This window comes from Triticum dicoccoides, chromosome 4B (assembly GCF_002162155.2).
Source record: "Triticum dicoccoides isolate Atlit2015 ecotype Zavitan chromosome 4B, WEW_v2.0, whole genome shotgun sequence".
Taxonomy (NCBI): domain Eukaryota; kingdom Viridiplantae; phylum Streptophyta; class Magnoliopsida; order Poales; family Poaceae; genus Triticum; species Triticum dicoccoides.
This window is the reverse complement of record NC_041387.1, coordinates 11496090-11514508: the sequence shown is the minus strand read 5'-3', so window position 1 is coordinate 11514508 and position 18419 is coordinate 11496090.

Here is an 18419-nt window from a genome sequence, read left to right as displayed (position 1 = left end):
CACACACACACAGACACCCACCCCCACACAAAAGCTTACATGTGCTCCCCTTTGCATGAGAATAAGGATCACCAGATTCGCGTAATATCCTACGGACACCACACAAGAAGCACATACCTTCTTTTCAATTTTAACCATGTGGGATGATTATTAGTATTATTTTGAGTTGGTTAAGGGCGATTTTTAGGTTGGGAACATGGATAGCATCCTAAAACTAAGAGCACCGGATACATTCTCCAATAGAGGAACACGTGCTTTGCATGCCGTTTTGCAGCAACAAGGCACGCATGACTAGTGAGGGGGCACATAATGGCCAATTGGCCAATTCAACGGAGGTCTTTGTCGACAGGAACATAACCAGACCATACGGTTTTCAACATCGGGCGTCTCTGTGGATGCATGCCCAAGAAACGCACGTTTTTTTTTCTCGAAAAAGGGGTTTACCCCAGCCTCTGCATCAGAAAGATGCATACGGCTCATATTATTAAAAATAAAATTCAGTAACAAAGTCTTCAAGAAACGCATGTGTGTTGTCGGTCATTAACTCATGTATGGAGACTTTCATGTCTATTTCTTCTTGCGACCATAGAGATTGAGGACCGTGTAGATACGGCGGCCACTAGGTCAAGGTGTAGACTGAGACAGGCTGATTCTGGTCGGACCAATACGAGAAGATAAGATCCGTGTAACTTCATGGCTGCTATCTAGTTGAACTGTTTACTTTAGCTATTTTGCTTGACCTGGCTTGCAGTCTAGAGAACTTCTGGGTGGTTGCCTAATTTTAGAGAAAAATGGCGGGGTTGGCCGTTACACCTTGTGCTTGCGCAATCCTCTTCTATTCACCCCGCAATTTTTTTAAAAGAAAAACAACTTAGTTCTCTACTGAATACGCACGCTCCGAGCTGGAAAAAATGGGCAAGACGAGAAAATGAAAAAAAAATTCGCCTTGCATGGTGTGAAGAGCAATAATAGACACCTACAAAAGAGAGCAGACGTTTGGCTCCCGGGAGCCATGGAGGCCTTTTTCTGAAAACAAATCAAAATTTAAACTTTTCGGTTTCAAAAAAATCTAAAAATAATTGTGCAAGTAAACAAGTACGTTATGTCTATGTGTGTAAAATTTCAGAATGAAAAACGTTGAAATGTGACCTGTACAAAAAAGACAAATTCATGGCCTGGGAGAATGAATAGTATCATGTGTTAAAAAGCTCCAAATTTGTCTTTTTTGCACAGCCCTCATTTCAACTTATTTTGCCCTGAAAATTTACACACATGTGTGTTATGCCTTCATGTATATGTGTCTTTTTTCAGATTTTTTTGAAATGTAGAAAATATGAAATTTGACAAAATTCAGAATTTTCAAAACCGAACCGAGCTCCATGGAGCTCGGCCTCCAAAGACAATATCCGCTTACAAAAGGCTTAAAAAGTTACTTAATTTTTAAACTAATTAACTCCCCCCCCCCCTCTTCCCCCAAAATTTCGTCGGCCTGGTCTAGTATCGGTTAATGTGGCGAGGCTAGCTACTGTATCAAAACACAAGGGACGGGGCATGAGCAACTAATTAAAGAGCACTCCTACGGGAACCTCCCCAAGAATCACTTGAGTGAGCTGAGACCACGCCGCTTGGGGCGCTCTTAGCGGCCGCCACGTGTCGCACTCTAGATGATTTTGCTTTAAATTTTATTTACCGATACGCGTTTTCAGGTTTTAGATGCTTTTTTTTATTTTTTCCGGCTTTTCTGTTTCCCCCATTTTTCTAAGGATTTGGATAAAAAAACAAAAAAATTGGCGCGAAAAATACATTTTTTTTCCTTTTGCGGCTGGAGAGAAGCCCATGCAGCTGGCGGCACCCATGGCGAGGAGCACACCCCGGCTGCGCACTCCTCCCTGCACCGGCGACTCGTGTGTGAGGGTGGAGGTGGATCTCTCGATTACTTAGCAACGCTTCATTCACAGGGTTCGATTTGGTAGCGATTACAGGGGAGATTACAAGAATGGATGGCTAGGGTTCGTGGCCAGAGGGAAGGAGGAAGGGGATAAGAGCCGAGCCGCCGCAGCCGTGATCCACTGGATGCCCTCGCTCGATCCTGATCGCTCCTCAAGTAGTTGCGTGCCTGCGCTTCAGTTTACCCAGGCCGGCCCAATGACTCTTGGGTTGGGCTGCCTGGCCTAGTTCGTGCACGGAGCCGTGGCGACGCGTTGGTTCTCGCTGACCTGCGGGTCCGCCTTGACAGGGCTGCTGACATCCCCCTCTTCTTGAGTCGAGGCTTGCCCCCAAGCCTCAGCCAACGGAAAATGCTCCTTGAGTCCCGCCTTGTCTTCCCAGGTGTCGCCCAGTACATTGGAATTGGACCAGCGTATGAGAACTTGCTCCCGCATCTTGCCCTTCTCCTGTTTCCAATGCGACTGGAGGACTGCCACAGGAACTGCTAGCTCGTCAGAACAATGAGGAAGGTGAGTTTCGACAGGCATACCCGATTTCAGCACGCGCCGCAGCAATGAGACGTGGAAGACTGGGTGAATCATTGCTTGCGGAGGCAGTTGGAGCTTGTATGCGACGTCGTTGATCTTGGCGATGATCGGGAAAGGGCCGTAATATTTGTATGCTAACTTGTGGTTGGCTCTCGGCGCGACGGAAGTTTGGATGTATGGCTGTAGCTTCAGGTACACTTAATCACTCACGTCAAAAGTCCGGAATGATCTTTTCTTATCTGCTTGATTCTTCATCAGTTGCCTCGCCCTGTTCAGATGTTGCTGTAGCAATTCTTGGGCTGTGTCTCGTTCCTCGATCCATGCTTTGAGAGCTGGCACCGAGCAGGTATTGTCTGCTGTGATCCCCCAATGCCTTGGTTCGTACCCGAACATTGCCTTGAAAGGTATCATACCTATAGCTGAGTGATGAGAGTTGTTATACTAGAACTGAGCTAACGGAATCCAGAAACTCCACCGTCTTGGGCATGCTTGCGTGAAACAACGCAGAAAATTTTCGACGCATTGGTTGACACGTTCCGTCTGACCGTCTGTTTGCGGGTGATTGGCTGTGCTTAGTCTGAGTTGGGTGCCCGCTGCCTTGAATAATTCCTGCCAAAAGTGACTGGTGAACACAGGATCTCGATCCGATACGATTGCTCCCGGTAGGCCATGCACCCTATAAACTTGCTGAATGAAGAGCTGTGCGACTGATGCCGCAGTGTAAGGGTGCGCCAACGGCAAGAAGTAGCTAAACTTGGTCCTCTTGTCGAGAATCACCATCAAGCAGTTGAACCGGCTCGATTGGGGAAGGCCATCCACAAAGTCCATTGTAATTATGTCCCATGGTTTGGAAGGGATTAGCAGAGGCAATAGGAGACCAGGTGACGCCGCTCTATCCGGCTTGGCTTGCTGACACACTGAACAGCACTGCACATAGTGCTTGATCTGAATCTTCATCTTAGGCCAAGCGAAAAGGCGTCGAATGCGCCTGTAAGTTACTGAGAACCCGGAGTGGCCACCTAGTGGGCTGTCATGGAATGCTTGGATGATCCGTTGCTGTATTTATGTGCCCCCTCCAAGCCAAATTCTTCCTCGAAATCTGATGATGCCTTGTTGAAGGGAGAATCGTCCTTTGGCATCCTCACGAATCGCTAGTTGTTCCAGTAGTTTCAGAGCATGCTGGTTGTTGTTGTAACTGTTGACGACATCCTCCAGCCAGCCGCGTTGGCACGATGTGACCATGAACAAGGTTTCCGCTGGGTTTGCACGTGAGAGAGCATCGGCGCTGTTGTTCTCTGTTCCCTTCTTGTACTTGATACAATACCTGAGTCCCAGCAGCTTGGTGAAAGCCTTGTGCTGCCACGGTGTGTTGAGACGATGTTCCTCTAGATGAGTGAGGCTCTTTTGGTCTGTGAAGATGACAAACTCCGAGTGTTGCAGATATGGACGCCACTGTTCCACGGCAACTATAATTGCCAGGTATTCTTTCTCGTATGTCGACAGTCCCTGGTAACGTGGGCTCAGAGCCTTGCTCATGAACGCTATTGGATGTCCTTGTTGCTGCAGAATTGCCCCTATGCCACGGTCGCATGCATCGGTCTCAACTGTGGATGGTTGCTCAAAGTTTGGTAGGGCCAGAACCGGAGCTGTGATAAGTTGTTGCTTGAGAACTTGAAAGGCAGTTTCTGTGATTGATGTCCAAAGGAAGGGGATGCTCTTCTTCAACAAGTTAAAAAGTGGCCGCACAATCACTCCAAAATTGCACACGAAACGACTATAGTAGCCCGCAAGTCCCAAAAAGCTCCTGACTTCCTTGACATTTTGAGGTGAGGTCCAATTTGCTACTGCAGCTATCTTGGTGGGGCCTGTTGACACACCTTGTGCGCTGATGACATGGCCGAGGTAAGCAATTTTTCTCTGACCAAAAGCACACTTGCTGAGCTTAACTTTCCAGTGATCTTTGCGCAATAGCTCCAACACTTGTCGCACGTGATACTTGTGTTCTTCCAGAGTGGCGCTAAAGATCAAGATGTCGTCGAAGAAGCAGAGTACATAGATGCGCATCACCGGCTTGAGAGTCGTGGTTAGCCCTTCAATGAACGTGGGAGGAGCCCCTGCGAGCCCAAAGGACAAGACCTTGAACTCAAAATGGCCCTGGTGTGTTGAGAAAGCTGTTTTGTGCACTTCGCCCGGAGCTAGTCTGATCTGGTGATACCCTGCACACAAATCTAGCTTGGAGAACCATGCTGCTCCATGAAGCTCATCGAGGAGTTCTTCAATTACTGGCACTGGAAATTTGCCGACCACTGTAATCGCATTCAACTGCCTGTATTCAATGCAGAGATGGCAGGTGCCATCCTTCTTCTTTACCAGGATAACCGGGGATGAAAAGGGGCTGTTACTACGCTGAATCACTCCTGATTTCAACAATGCTTCGACTTGAGCTTCAATCTCAGTTTTCTGCTCAGGTTTGTATCGATACTGCCTGATGTTAACTGGCCGTGCTCCTGGAATGAGCGGAATACGATGGTCACATGCCCTCCTTGGCGGGAGCCCCTTTGGTTCTTCAAATACGTCTGGAAATTGATCCAATATTTTCTAGATGCAATCTGGTGTCTGTTCCAAGAGCTCAGGCTGAGGTGCTACCACACAAAGATGTATGATATGCGAGACAGATCCTTTGCTGCACAAGTTTTGCAGCTGCAAGCTGTTGATGGACTGGCAACTTGTTGATGCTGCGTCATGCCCCACGAGACGCAACGGACCCGATGGTGTTGGTATTTCAATGAAATGAGCGCGCCAGTCAACTTGCATTGGGCTATGTGAAGGAAATATGCCCTAGAGGCAATAATAAAGTTATTATTTATTTCCTTATTTCATGATAAATGTTTATTATTCATGCTAGAATTGTATTAACCGGAAACATGATACATGTGTGAATACATAGACAAACATATAGTCACTAGTATGCCTCTACTTAACTAGCTCATTAATCAAAGATGGTTATGTTTCCTAACCATAGACATGTATTGTCATTTGATTAATGGGATCACATCATTAGGAGAATGATGTGATTGACATGACCCATTCCGTTAGCCTAGCACTTGATCGTTTAGTATGTTGCTATTGCTTTCTTCATGACTTATACATGTTCCTGTAACTATGAGATTATGCAACTCCTGTTTACCGGAGGAACACTTTGGGTGCTACCAAACGTCACAACGTAACTGGGTGATTATAAAGGAGTACTACAGGTGTCTCCAAAGGTACATGTTGGGTTGGCGTATTTCGAGATTAGGTTTTGTCACTCTGATTGTCGGAGAGGTATCTCTGGGCCCTCTCGGTAATGCACATCACTATAAGCCTTGCAAGCAATGTGACTAATGAGTTAGTTGCGGGATGATGCATTATGTAACGAGTAAAGAGACTTGCCGGTAACGAGATTGAACTAGGTATTGGATACCGACGATCGAATCTCGGGCAAGTAACATACCAATGACAAAGGGAACAAAGTATGTTGTTATGCGGTTTGACCGATAAAGATCTTCGTAGAATCTGTAGGAGCCAACATGGGCATCCAGGTTCCGCTATTGGTTATTGACCAAGAATAGTTCTAGGTCATGTCTACATAGTTCTCGAACCCGTAGGGTCCGCACGCTTAAGGTGTTGATGACAGTTATATTATGAGTTTATGAGTTTTGATGTACCGAAGGAGTTCGGAGTCCCGGATGAGATCGAGGACATGACGAGGAGTCTCGAAATGGTCGAGACGTAAAGATCGATATATTGGACGACTATATTCGGAGTTCGGAAAGGTTCCGAGTGATTCGGGTATTTTTTGGAGTACCGGAGAGTTACGGGAATTCGCCGAGGAGTATATGGGCCTTATTGGGCCATACGGGAATAGAGGAGAGAGGCCGAAAGGAAGGAGGTGCGCAGCCCCCCTCTGGTCCGAATTGGACAAGGGATGCGGCCCCCCTTTCCTTCCTCCTCTCCCCCTCTTTCCCCCTTCTCCTACTCCAACAAGAGAGGTGGAATCCTACTAGGACTAGGGAGTCCTAGTAGGACTCCACACTTGGCGCGCCCCCTCCTAGGGCCGGCCACCTTCCCCCTTGCTCCTTTATATACGGGGGCAGGGGGGCACCCCATGACACACAAGTTGATCTACGAATCGTTTCTTAGCCGTGTGCGGTGCCCCCCTCCATCATATTCCACCTCGGTCATATCGTCGCGGAGTTTAGGCGAAGCCCTGCGCTGGTAGAGCATCATCATCGTCACCACATCGTCGTGCTGATGGAACTCATCCCCGAAGCTTTGCTGGATCGGAGTCCGGTAATCGTCATCGAGCTGAACGTGTGCTGAACTCGGAGGTGCTGTATATTCGGTACTTCGATCGGTCGGATCATGAAGACGTACGACTACATCAACCGCATTGTCATAACGCTTCCGCTTACGGTCTACGAGGGTACGTGGACAACACTCTCCCCTCTCGTTGCTATGCCATCACCATGATCTTGCGTGTACGTAGGAATTTTTTTGAAATTACTACCTTCCCCAACAGTGGCATCCGAGCCTGGTTTTATGAGTAGATGTCATATGCACGAGTAGAACACAAGTGAGTTGTGGGCGATACAAGTCATACTGCTTACCAGCATGTCATACTTTGGTTCGGCGGTATTGTGAGATGAAGCGGCCCGGACCGACATTACACGTACGCTTACGCGAGACTGGTTTCACCGTTACGAGCACTCGTGCTTAAAGGTGGCTGGCGGGTGTCTGTCTCTCTCACTTTAGCTGAATCGAGTGTGGCTACGCCCGGTCCTTGCGAAGGTTAAAACAACACTAACTTGACGAACTATCGTTGTGGTTTTGATGCGTAGGTAAGAACGGTTCTTGCTAAGCCCGTAGCAGCCACGTAAAATTTGCAACAACAAAGTAGAGGACGTCTAACTTGTTTTTGCAGGGCATGTTGTGATGTGATATGGTCAAGATGTGATGCTATATTTTATTGTATGAGATGATCATGTTTTGTAGCCGAAGTTATCGGCAACTGGCAGGAGCCATATGGTTGTCGCTTTATTGTATGAAATGCAAACGCCCTGTCATTGCTTTACTTTATCTCTAAGCGGTAGCGATAGTCGTAGAAGCAATAGATGGCGTAACGACAACGATGCTACGATGGAGATCAAGGTGTCGCGCCGGTAACGATGGTGATCACGACGGTGCTTCGAAGATGGAGATCACAAGCACAAGATGATGATGACCATATCATATCACTTATATTGATTGCATGTGATGTTTATCCTTTATGCATCTTATCTTTCTTTGATTGAAGGTAGCATTTTAAGATGATCTCTCACTAATTATCAAGAAGTATTCTCCCTGAGTATGCACCGTTGCGAAAGTTCTTCATGCTGAGACACCACGTGATGATCGGGTGTGATAGGCTCTACGTTCAAATACAACGGGTGCAAAACAGTTGCACACGCGGAATACTCGGGTTAAACTTGACGAGCCTAGCATATACAGATATGGCCTCGGAACACGGAGACCGAAAGGTCGAGCGTGAATCATATAGTAGATATGATCAACATAATGATGTTCACCATTGAAACTACTCCATCTCACGTGATGATCGGACATGGTTTAGTTGATTTGGATCACGTGACCACTTAGATGACTAGAGAGATGTCTATCTAAGTGGGAGTTCTTAAGTAATATGATTAATTGAACTTAAATTTATCATGAACTTAGTCCTGGTAGTATTTTGCAAATTATGTTGTAGATCAATTGCTTGCGTTGTTGCTTTCATATGTTTATTTTGATATGTTCCTAGAGAAAATTGTGTTGAAAGATGTTAGTAGCAATGATGCGGATTGGATCCGTGATCTGAGGTTTATCCTCATTGCTGCACAGAAGAATTATGTCCTTAATGCACCGCTAGGTGACAGACCTATTGCAGGAGCAGACGCAGACGTTATGAACGTTTGGCTAGCTCAATATGATGACTACTTGATAGTTTAGTGCACCATGCTTAACGGCTTAGAATCGGGACTTCAAAGACGTTTTGAACGTCATGGACCATATGAGATGTTCCAGGAATTGAAGTTAATATTTCAAGCAAATACCCGAGTTGAGAGATATGAAGTCTACAACAAGTTCTATAGCTAAAAGATGGAGGAGAATCGCTCAACTAGTGAGCATGTGCTCAGATTATCTGGGTACTACAATCGCTTGAATCAAGTGGGAGTTAATCTTCCAGATAAAATAGTGATTGACAGAATTCTCTAGTCACCATCACCAAGTTAGTAGAACTTCGTGATGAACTATGATATGCAAGGGATGACGAAAGTGATTCCCAAGCTCTTCGTGATGTTGAAATCAACGAAGGTAGAAATCAAGAAAGAGCATCAAGTGTTGATGATTGACAAGACCACTAGTCTCAAGAAAAGGGCAAAGGGAAAGAAAGGGAACTTCAACTAGAATGACAAGCAAGTTGTCACACCCGCAAAGAAGCCCAAAGCTGGACCAAAGCCTGAAACTGAGTGATTATACTGTAAAGGAAATAGTCAATAGAAGCGGAAATGCCCTGAATATTTGGTGGATAAGAAGGATGGCAAAGTGAACAAGGGTATATTTGATATACATGTTATTGATGTGTGCCTTAGTAGTGTTTATAGTAGCTCCTGAGTATTTGATACTTGTTCGGTTGCTAAGATTAGTAACTCGAAACAGGAGTTACAGAATAAACAGAGACTAGTTGAAGGGGAAGTGACGATGAGTGTTGGAAGTAGTTCCAAGATTGATATGATCATCATCGCACACTCCCTATACTTTCGGGATTAGTGTTAAACCTAAATAAATGTTATTTGGCATTTGCGTTGAGCATGAACATGATTTGATCGTGTTTATTGCGATACGGTTATTCATTTAAAGTTAGAGAATAATTGTTATTCTGTTTACATGAATAAGACCTTCGATGGTTATACACCCAATGAAAATAGTTTGTTGGATCTCGATCATAGTGATACACATATTCATAATATTGATGCCAAAAGATGCAAAGTTAATAATGATAGTGCCACTTATTTGTGGCACTGCCGTTTGGGTCATATCGGTGTAAAGCGCATGAAGAAACTTCATAAAGATGGATTTTCGGAATCACTTGATTATGAATCATTTGATGCTTGCGAACCGTGCCTTTTTGGCAAGATGACTAAAACTCCGTTCTCCGGAACAATGGAACAAGCTACTGACTTATTGGAAATAATACATACCGATATATGCGATCCAATGAGTGTTGATGCTCGTGGCAAGTATCGTTATTTTCTGACCTTCACAAGATGATTTGAGCAGATATAGGTATATCTACTTGATGAAACATAAGTCTGAAATAGTTGAAAGGTTCAAAGAATTTCAGTGTGAAGTGGAGAATCATCGTAACAAGAAAATAAAGTTTCTACGATCTGATCGTGGAGGAGAATATTTGAGTTACGAGTTTGGCCTTCATATAAAACAATGTGAAATAGTTTCGCAACTCACGCCACCTGGAACACCACAGCTTAATGGTGTGTCCGAACGTCATAACAGTACTTTATTGGATATAGTGCAATCTATGATGTCTCTTATCGGTTTACCACTATCGTTTTGGGGTTATGCATTAGAGACAGCTGCATTCACGTTTAAAAGGGCAACATCTAAATCCGTTGAGACGACACCGTATGAACTATGGTTTAGCAGTAAACCTAAGTTGTCGTTTATTAAAACTTGGAGTTGCGATGTTTATATGAAAAAGGTTTTCAACCTGATAAGCTCGAACCCAAATCGGAGAAGTGCGTCTTCATAGAATACCCAAAGGTAGCTATTGGGTATACCTTCTATCACAGATCCGAAGGCAAGTTATTCGTTGCTAAGATGGATCCTTTTCTAGAGAAGAAGTTTCTCTCGAAAGAAGTGAGTGGGAGGAAAATAGAACTTGATGAGGTAATTGTACCTTCTCCCTTATTGGAAAGTAGTTCATCACAGAAATTAGTTCCAGTGATTCCTACACCAATTAGTGAGGAAGTTAATGATGATGATCATAAAACTTCAGATCAAGTTACTAGCAAACCTCGTAGGTCTTCCAGAGTAAGATCCGCACCAGAGTGGTACGGTAATCATGTTCTGGAAGTCATGTTACTAGACCATGATGAACCTACGAACTATGAGGAAGCGATGATGAGCCCAAATTCCACGAAATGGCTTGAGGCCATAAAATCTGAGATATGATCCATGTATGAGAACAAAGTATGGACTTTGATTGACTTGCTCGATGATCAGCAAGCCATATTAAATAAATGGATCTTCAAGAGGAAGACGGACACTGATAGTAGTGTTACTATCTACAAAGCTCGACTTGTTGCAAAAGGTTTTCGACAAGTTCAAGGTGTTGAATACAATGAGATTTTCTCACTCGTAACGATGCTTAAGTCTGTCCGAATTATGTTAGCAATTGCCACATTTTATGAAATCTGGCAAATGGATGTCAAAACTGCATTTCTTAATGGATTTATTAAAGAAGAGTTGCATATGATGCAACCAGAAGGTTTTGTCAATCCTAAAGATGCTAACAAAGTGTGCAAGCTCCAGCAATCCATCAATAGACTGGTGCAAGCATCTCGGAGTTGGAATATACGCTTTGATGAGTTGATCAAAGCATATGGTTTTATACAGACTTTTGGAAAGGCCTGTATTTACAAGAAAGTGAGTGGGAGCTCTGTAGCATTTCTGATATTATATGTGCAAGACATATTGTTGATTGGAAATGATATAGAATTTCTGGATAGCATAAAAGAATACTTGAATAAAAAGTTTTTCAATGAAAGACCTCGGTGAAGCTGCTTACATATTGAGCATCAAGATCTATTGAGATAGATCAAGATGCTTGATAAGTTTTTTAATAAGTACATACCTAGTCAAGATTTTGAAACATTTCAAAATGGAACAGTCAAAGAAAGAGTTCTTGCCTGTGTTGCAAGGGTGTGAAGTTGAGTAAGACTCAAGACCCGACCATTGCAGAAAATAGAAAGAGAATGAAAAGTCATTCCCTATGCCTCAGTCATAGGTTCTACAAAGTATGCTATGCTGTGAACCAGACCTATTGTATACCTTGCTCTGTGTTTGGCAAAGGAATACAATTTTGATCTAATAAGTAGATCACTGGACATGGGTCAAGAATATCCTTAGTGAGGACTAAGGAGATGTTTCTCGATTATGGAGGTGATAAAAGAGCCCGTCGTTAAAGTTACAACGATGCAAGATTTTCCACCAATCCAGATGACTCTAAGTCTCAATCTGGATACATATTGAAAGTGGGAGCAATTAGCTAGAGTAGCTCCGTGCAGAGCATTGTGGACATAGAATATTTACGAAATACATACGGCTCTGAATATGACAGACCCGTTGACTAAGCTTCTCTCACGAGCAAAACATGATCATACCTTAGTACTCTTTTGGGTGTTAATCACATAGCGATGTGAACTAGATTATCGACTCTAGTAAACCCTTTGGGTGTTGATCACATGATGATGTGAACTATGGGTATTAATCACATGCAGATGTGAATATTGGTGTTAAATCACATAGCAATGTGAACTAGATTATTGACTCTAGTGCAAGTGGGAGACTGAAGGAAATATGCCCTAGAGGCAATAATAAAGTTATTATTTATTTCCTTATTTCATGATAAATGTTTATTATTCATGCTAGAATTGTATTAACCGGAAACATGATACATGTGTGAATACATAGACAAACATATAGTCACTAGTATGCCTCTACTTAACTAGCTCATTAATCAAACATGGTTATGTTTCCTAACCATAGACATGTGTTGTCATTTGATTAATGGGATCACATTATTAGGAGAATGATGTGATTGACATGACCCATTCCGTTAGCCTAGCACTTGATCGTTTAGTATGTTGCTATTGCTTTCTTCATGACTTATACATGTTCCTGTAACTATGAGATTATGCAACTCCCGTTTACCGGAGGAACACTTTGGGTGCTACCAAACATCACAACGTAACTGGGTGATTATAAAGGAGTACTACAGGTGTCTCCAAAGGTACATGTTGGGTTGGCGTATTTCGAGATTAGGTTTTGTCACTCCGATTGTCGGAGAGGTATCTCTGGGCCCTCTCGATAATGCACATCACTATAAGCCTTGCAAGCAATGTGACTAATGAGTTAGTTGCGGGATGATGCATTATGTAACGAGTAAAGAGACTTGCCGGTAACGAGATTGAACTAAGTATTGGATACCGACGATCGAATCTCGGGCAAGTAACATACCGATGACAAAGGGAACAAAGTATGTTGTTATGCGGTTTGACCGATAAAGATCTTCGTAGAATATGTAGGAGCCAATATAGGCATCCAGGTTCCGCTATTGGTTATTGACCAAGAATAGTTCTAGGTCATGTCTACATAGTTCTCGAACCCGTAGGGTCCGCACGCTTAAGGTGTCGATGACAGTTATATTATGAGTTTATGAGTTTTGATGTACCGAAGGAGTTCGGAGTCCCAGATGAGATCGGGGACATGACGAGGAGTCTCGAAATGGTCGAGACGTAAAGATCGATATATTGGACGACTATATTCGGAGTTCGGAAAGGTTCCGAGTGATTCGGGTATTTTTTTGGAGTACCAGAGAGTTACGGGAATTCGCCGGGGAGTATATGGGCCTTATTGTGCCATACGGGAATAGAGGAGAGAGGCCGAAAGGAAGGAGGCGCGCAGCCCCCCTCTGGTCCGAATTGGACAAGGGGTGCGGCCCCCCTTTCCTTCCTCCTCTCCCCCTCTTTCCCCCTTCTCCTACTCCAACAAGGGAGGTGGAATCCTACTAGGACTAGGGAGTCCTAGTAGGACTCCACACTTGGCGCGCCCCCTCCTAGGGCCGGCCACCTTCCCCCTTGCTCCTTTATATACGGGGGCAGGGGGGCACCCCATGACACACAAGTTGATCTACGGATCGTTCCTTAGCCGTGTGCGATGCCCCCTCCACCATATTCCACCTCGGTCATATCGTCGCGGAGTTTAGGCGAAGTCCTGCGCCGGTAGAGCAGCATCATCGTCACCACGCCGTCGTGCTGACGGAATTCATCCCCGAAGCTTTCCTGGATCGGAGCCCGGGGATCGTCATCGAGCTAAACGTGTGCTGAACTCGGAGGTGCCGTACGTTCGGTACTTGGATCGGTCGGATCGTGAAGACGTATGACTACATCAACCGCGTTGTCATAATGCTTCCGCTTACGGTCTACGAGGGTACATGGACAACACTCTCCCCTCTCGTTGCTATGCCATCACCATGATCTTGCGTGTACGTAGAATTTTTTTTGAAATTACTACGTTCCCCAACACTATGCTCCTCCAGCCAATCCATGCCCAGGATGACATGGTATGTGCCCAGGGCCAACACCTTCAAATCCGTATAAAACTCATGCCCCTGTGCATACCATGCGCATTGTGTGGCTACCTCCTTGCAGAACAATTCACCCCCATCCGCAACTCTAACGCGACTGGGTTTGGAAAGAGGTTGAACCCCTGAGAGCTGCCTTGCGAGATGCTCGTTGACAAATGAATTAGAACTGCCAGAATCTACCAGCATGAGAACCTCATGCCCTTGCAGCCACGCTCTGAGTTGAAAGGCTTTAGCTGAAACCCCTCCTGTAACAGCCGAAACTGAGATTGCCATGGCTGTGTCTTGCGCTGCTTCATCAGGACCCAGCTGCGTGTCCACAAAATTGTCGAGGCCGAAGATGTCCAACAGCTCCTCGACGACGTGTAGCTGGACAGTAGTGGGGCACACATGGTCGTGCCCCCACCTCTCGCCGCACTTGAAACACAGACCCCGGGCGCGACGGTAGTCTCGGAGTGTCTTAAGCTTGGAGGGGTCCGTGCGGGCTGTGTCCGTGCCGCGGCGATCGACCGCTAGCGCTGGAGGCACTGCGCGCACCGGTGGAGGAGGCAGCGGCAGTGGCGAGCTGCCTCGCTGGGTCGGCTCCGGTGGGCGTGGAAGACTGCCAAACATGCCCTCAGCCACCTCTTCCTGAAGCAGAGCGAGTGCGCACGCCGTATCCAGGTCTGGTGGGCGTTGCACGAGCACCACCGCCCGGATATCCTTCCTCAATCCCTTGACAAATCGCGTTAAGAAATGGAAAGGATGGATCGTGTCAGAATATGATGCCAAGTGATTAATGATTAATTCAAACTACTCGATGTAATGCGCTACTGAAAAAGTTTGGCGGACAGTATAAAATTGTCTGATCAGCGTTTGATGCCGATCGCGCCCAAAACGAGTGCAAAGCAAAGATGTAAATGCTTCCCAGTCGAACTCTGCTAGCCGCTTCTGTATGGACTGCAGCCACACAGCGGCTGACCCTGAGAAATTCAGAGCCGCCATGGGTACCCAAAAAGACGGTAAGATGCCAAACATGTTGAAGTACTGCTCGCACATCGTTTTCCACAGATTCGGGTTGTCCCCTGTGAACTGTGGAAACGAGATGGATGGATGGGACTGCCCCAGCCCTGACAATAGCTGACTAGCGTGTGCAAACGGCGATGAGGGTGTCGGTGATGCTATCAAAGAGGAGGACGGACCTGATGCCGGGGGTGGCGGCGGCATCAGGAAGGACGCCGCCATGTTCCCCCGTGGAAGATTGAAGACGCCGTGGCCGATTGGCCCTTGCAGATCGCTGCCCGCGCGGCCACCGGGCCCCGTGAGGACTCCAGTCGTCGCAAAAGGGCTTTGCTTCGGGATCGCCACTGGAGGCTCGTCGCTCGGCTTGTTGCACGGTGGATGCGCCATCTGGAGCGCCGCCACCGCTTCCCCCAGATCGGAGACGCGCTTCTCCAGATCGGGGCGCCAGTTGACCAGATCGTCGATCTTAGCCGTGAACGCCTGGATCTCTGCTATTGCCTTGTTCTGGGCCTTGAGAGTGTTGTCAAGCCGGTCGAGGAAGGTTTCGATCGCCGGATCCATGACGAGCAAGTGAGTTCGAGCTTGCCGCAACCCTCTGGTCTCGATTAGTTGCGCCAGAATGGAGCGAGGTGGGGAAAAAGGGCTGGTCTCTGATACCAGATGTGAGGGTGGAGGTGGATCTCTCGATTACTTAGCAACGCTTCACTCACAGGGTTCGATTTGGTAGCGGTTACAGGGGAGAATACAAGAATGGATGGCTAGGGTTCGTGGCCAGAGGGAAGGAGGAAGGGGATAAGAGCCGAGTCGCCGCAACCGTGATCCACTGGATGCCCTCGCTCGATCCTGATCGCTCCTCAAGTAGTTGCGTGCCTGGGCTTCAGTTTACCCAGGCCGGCCCAATGACTCTTGGGTTGGGCTGCCTGGCCCGGTTCGTGCGCGGAGCCATGGCGACGCGTTGGTTCTCGCTGACCTGTGGGTCCGCCTTGACAGGGCTGCTGACATCGTGTGTCCCGACCGAGAGGTGAGCCGGCATGGTTACGAGCACGCCCCGACTTCTTTCTTATCTACTCGATCCCCATTCCACATAGGCGGCTTGTGGGCCCCCACAGCCACGTGTTCTGGTCATGCTTGGGATGACCTGGCTAAACTCAGGCGCTTCGATCGCGACTGGATCCAATGATGCCCTCTCCGCCGGCCAGCGGCTACAAACGTTTCACAAATTTGTATATATACACATATATCATGTGTAGTCATCTACACTGTATATATGCACTCTATCCATATAAGAATTGACCAATCAAAGGACTACACCAATGCAAAATAAAAGAGTACGGACTACATGTATATGCACCTATATTCATCCACACTGTATACACACAGCTCCACCACATGTGTTCCCGCTTGGTGTGACTGCCTAGGCATTGGCCTAGCCGGCTCTTCGCAGCGCGCAATCCAGGACCCGCCGGAAATGAGCCGCATCGCATGGCACCCGGAGCACGCCCGGCTGGCCATACCCAAACCGTTGCGCCGCCATGTCAAGCAGCTCCACGATGCAAGGAACAGCAAGGACCCTCACGGGCACCACCACGCGCTCGCCGCAGCTGGTGACCATCGGGACGTGCCCCCTCGGGACCTTCTCGCCGTGGCCCGGCGCTGATGCCTCGCTGCCATTCTTCCTCGACGCCATGACGAGCACACGCCTCGAGCGAGGTCGGTGGTCGTTTGTTTGGTTTCTTTCTTTTGCTTGGTTGGTGCTGCGGTGAGACGACAAGGATGCGGAGGTCCTCGTATTTATATGCAAGCACAATAGGGTTATGACGTGAGGTCAACGTACAAAACAATGTTGGCTCCTATGACCCGGTTGGAGACTAGACTTTGAACCATGGAGACTTTGAGAATACCTGGAGTTCCATTGCATTGGGCGTCTTCTTTTGACAGTTTGGGATCTATCTCGTCCTGGTTCACAGTCCAAACTCTTGGGTCACCGAGTGTTAAAGAGAAGAAGCACACAGTATGGTACTTGCATGGATTGTCAAAAAATTCTACCGTGCGCCAGCAAACAAACCATTCCTATGAAATTCCATGGATTCCTCTATTTATTTATGAAGTCGTAACAATTAGCTAGTATCCCAATTACAAAATTCTTCTTGAAACTTTATTGCTTTTAGTTGCGACATTGCGATATCGTATTATTTCCCCAAATGAAAAGTTGGTTCCATTTTTTTCGCTTGGTAACTGGGTCAACAAAAAACTCATATGGATATTCACTACTGGAATGCCAAATTATGTCACATCCACTCAAATTTCATTAACTTTAGTTGGACTGTAAATTTGTGTCATTCTGTCGGACATTTGTGCTTAGTTGCACCACGCTGCTCATACACTAGACTGGATATCCCTAGCGAATATCGGCTAATCAGCTAGGTTTTCAGTTATACAGATTTAGAAAGTTTCAGCGTTTAATGTGGGCAATTTCATAGTTGACCAGCGTTAAAGTTAGACCAAGCACCACAATTTGGAGTTTAGGATAGACTTTTTTCTATATTTAATAGCATTGCACTTTTACATCTCTTTGGCTTGGACGGGCATAAACGCAACTTGACAAGTCTTCTTCGCATGCAGACCCAGCTTTAGAACCTCAAATGCGGTGCATAAAGCTATCCATAAAGCAATATCTATCAATATTCTGATGTTTGAAGAAAAGAAAGATTGATAAGGGAATGACTGGTTGGATTGGGAATCTACTTTCCACTAGAAGAACGCCTGAGCGTTGCAACGGGGCCACATTAACTTTAAAAGTTCAATATCAATTATGTTAATATTACATTGAATATTCTCATACATATTAAGTGACATCGACGATCTTTTTTACCATCAAATTCTCTCTCTCACACACACACCTTCTCCCTCCCTCTTCCTCACTCTCTCTCCCCCTCTCCCTCACTCGGGAGGTGGGACGAAAATAAACCCGAAACGGAGACTACCAACTGAGACATTAGGAGTAGAGATCATTTAGTTGATAAGAATAAATAGAAAACGGTGTTAAAAAGGAGAAACAGATTAGAATACATTGAAAAACCAAAAGGACGATGTAAAAGGGGATTCGCCCTGCCCCCCGGGCCTTGCCACCGAACCGGCTCAGCGGTCCAGTCCCCGCGCGGTCGTCTTCTCCTGTTCCCCGAGCCGCGTCGCTACAGAGACGGGCTCCCGCCAGACCACCTCGCTGGCATCGAAGGGGAATGGATAAGGGTGACGCCCTGCCTTCCCTACCCCATGGCCTCACTCCTCCTTGACGCCCCCTCCCAAATCCACTTCTCCTCCTCGCTCGCTCGATCCCGTCGATCTGGAGGAAGTCAGACGCCACGGCCACCATGACCGACCCCGTCCACATGGCCACTGCCCTCCCTGCGGGCCAGGAGCTTGTCGAGGAGCTCCGAATGCCTTCGCTACTTCGTCTGCGCCAACGAGATCAAGTCCAGCAC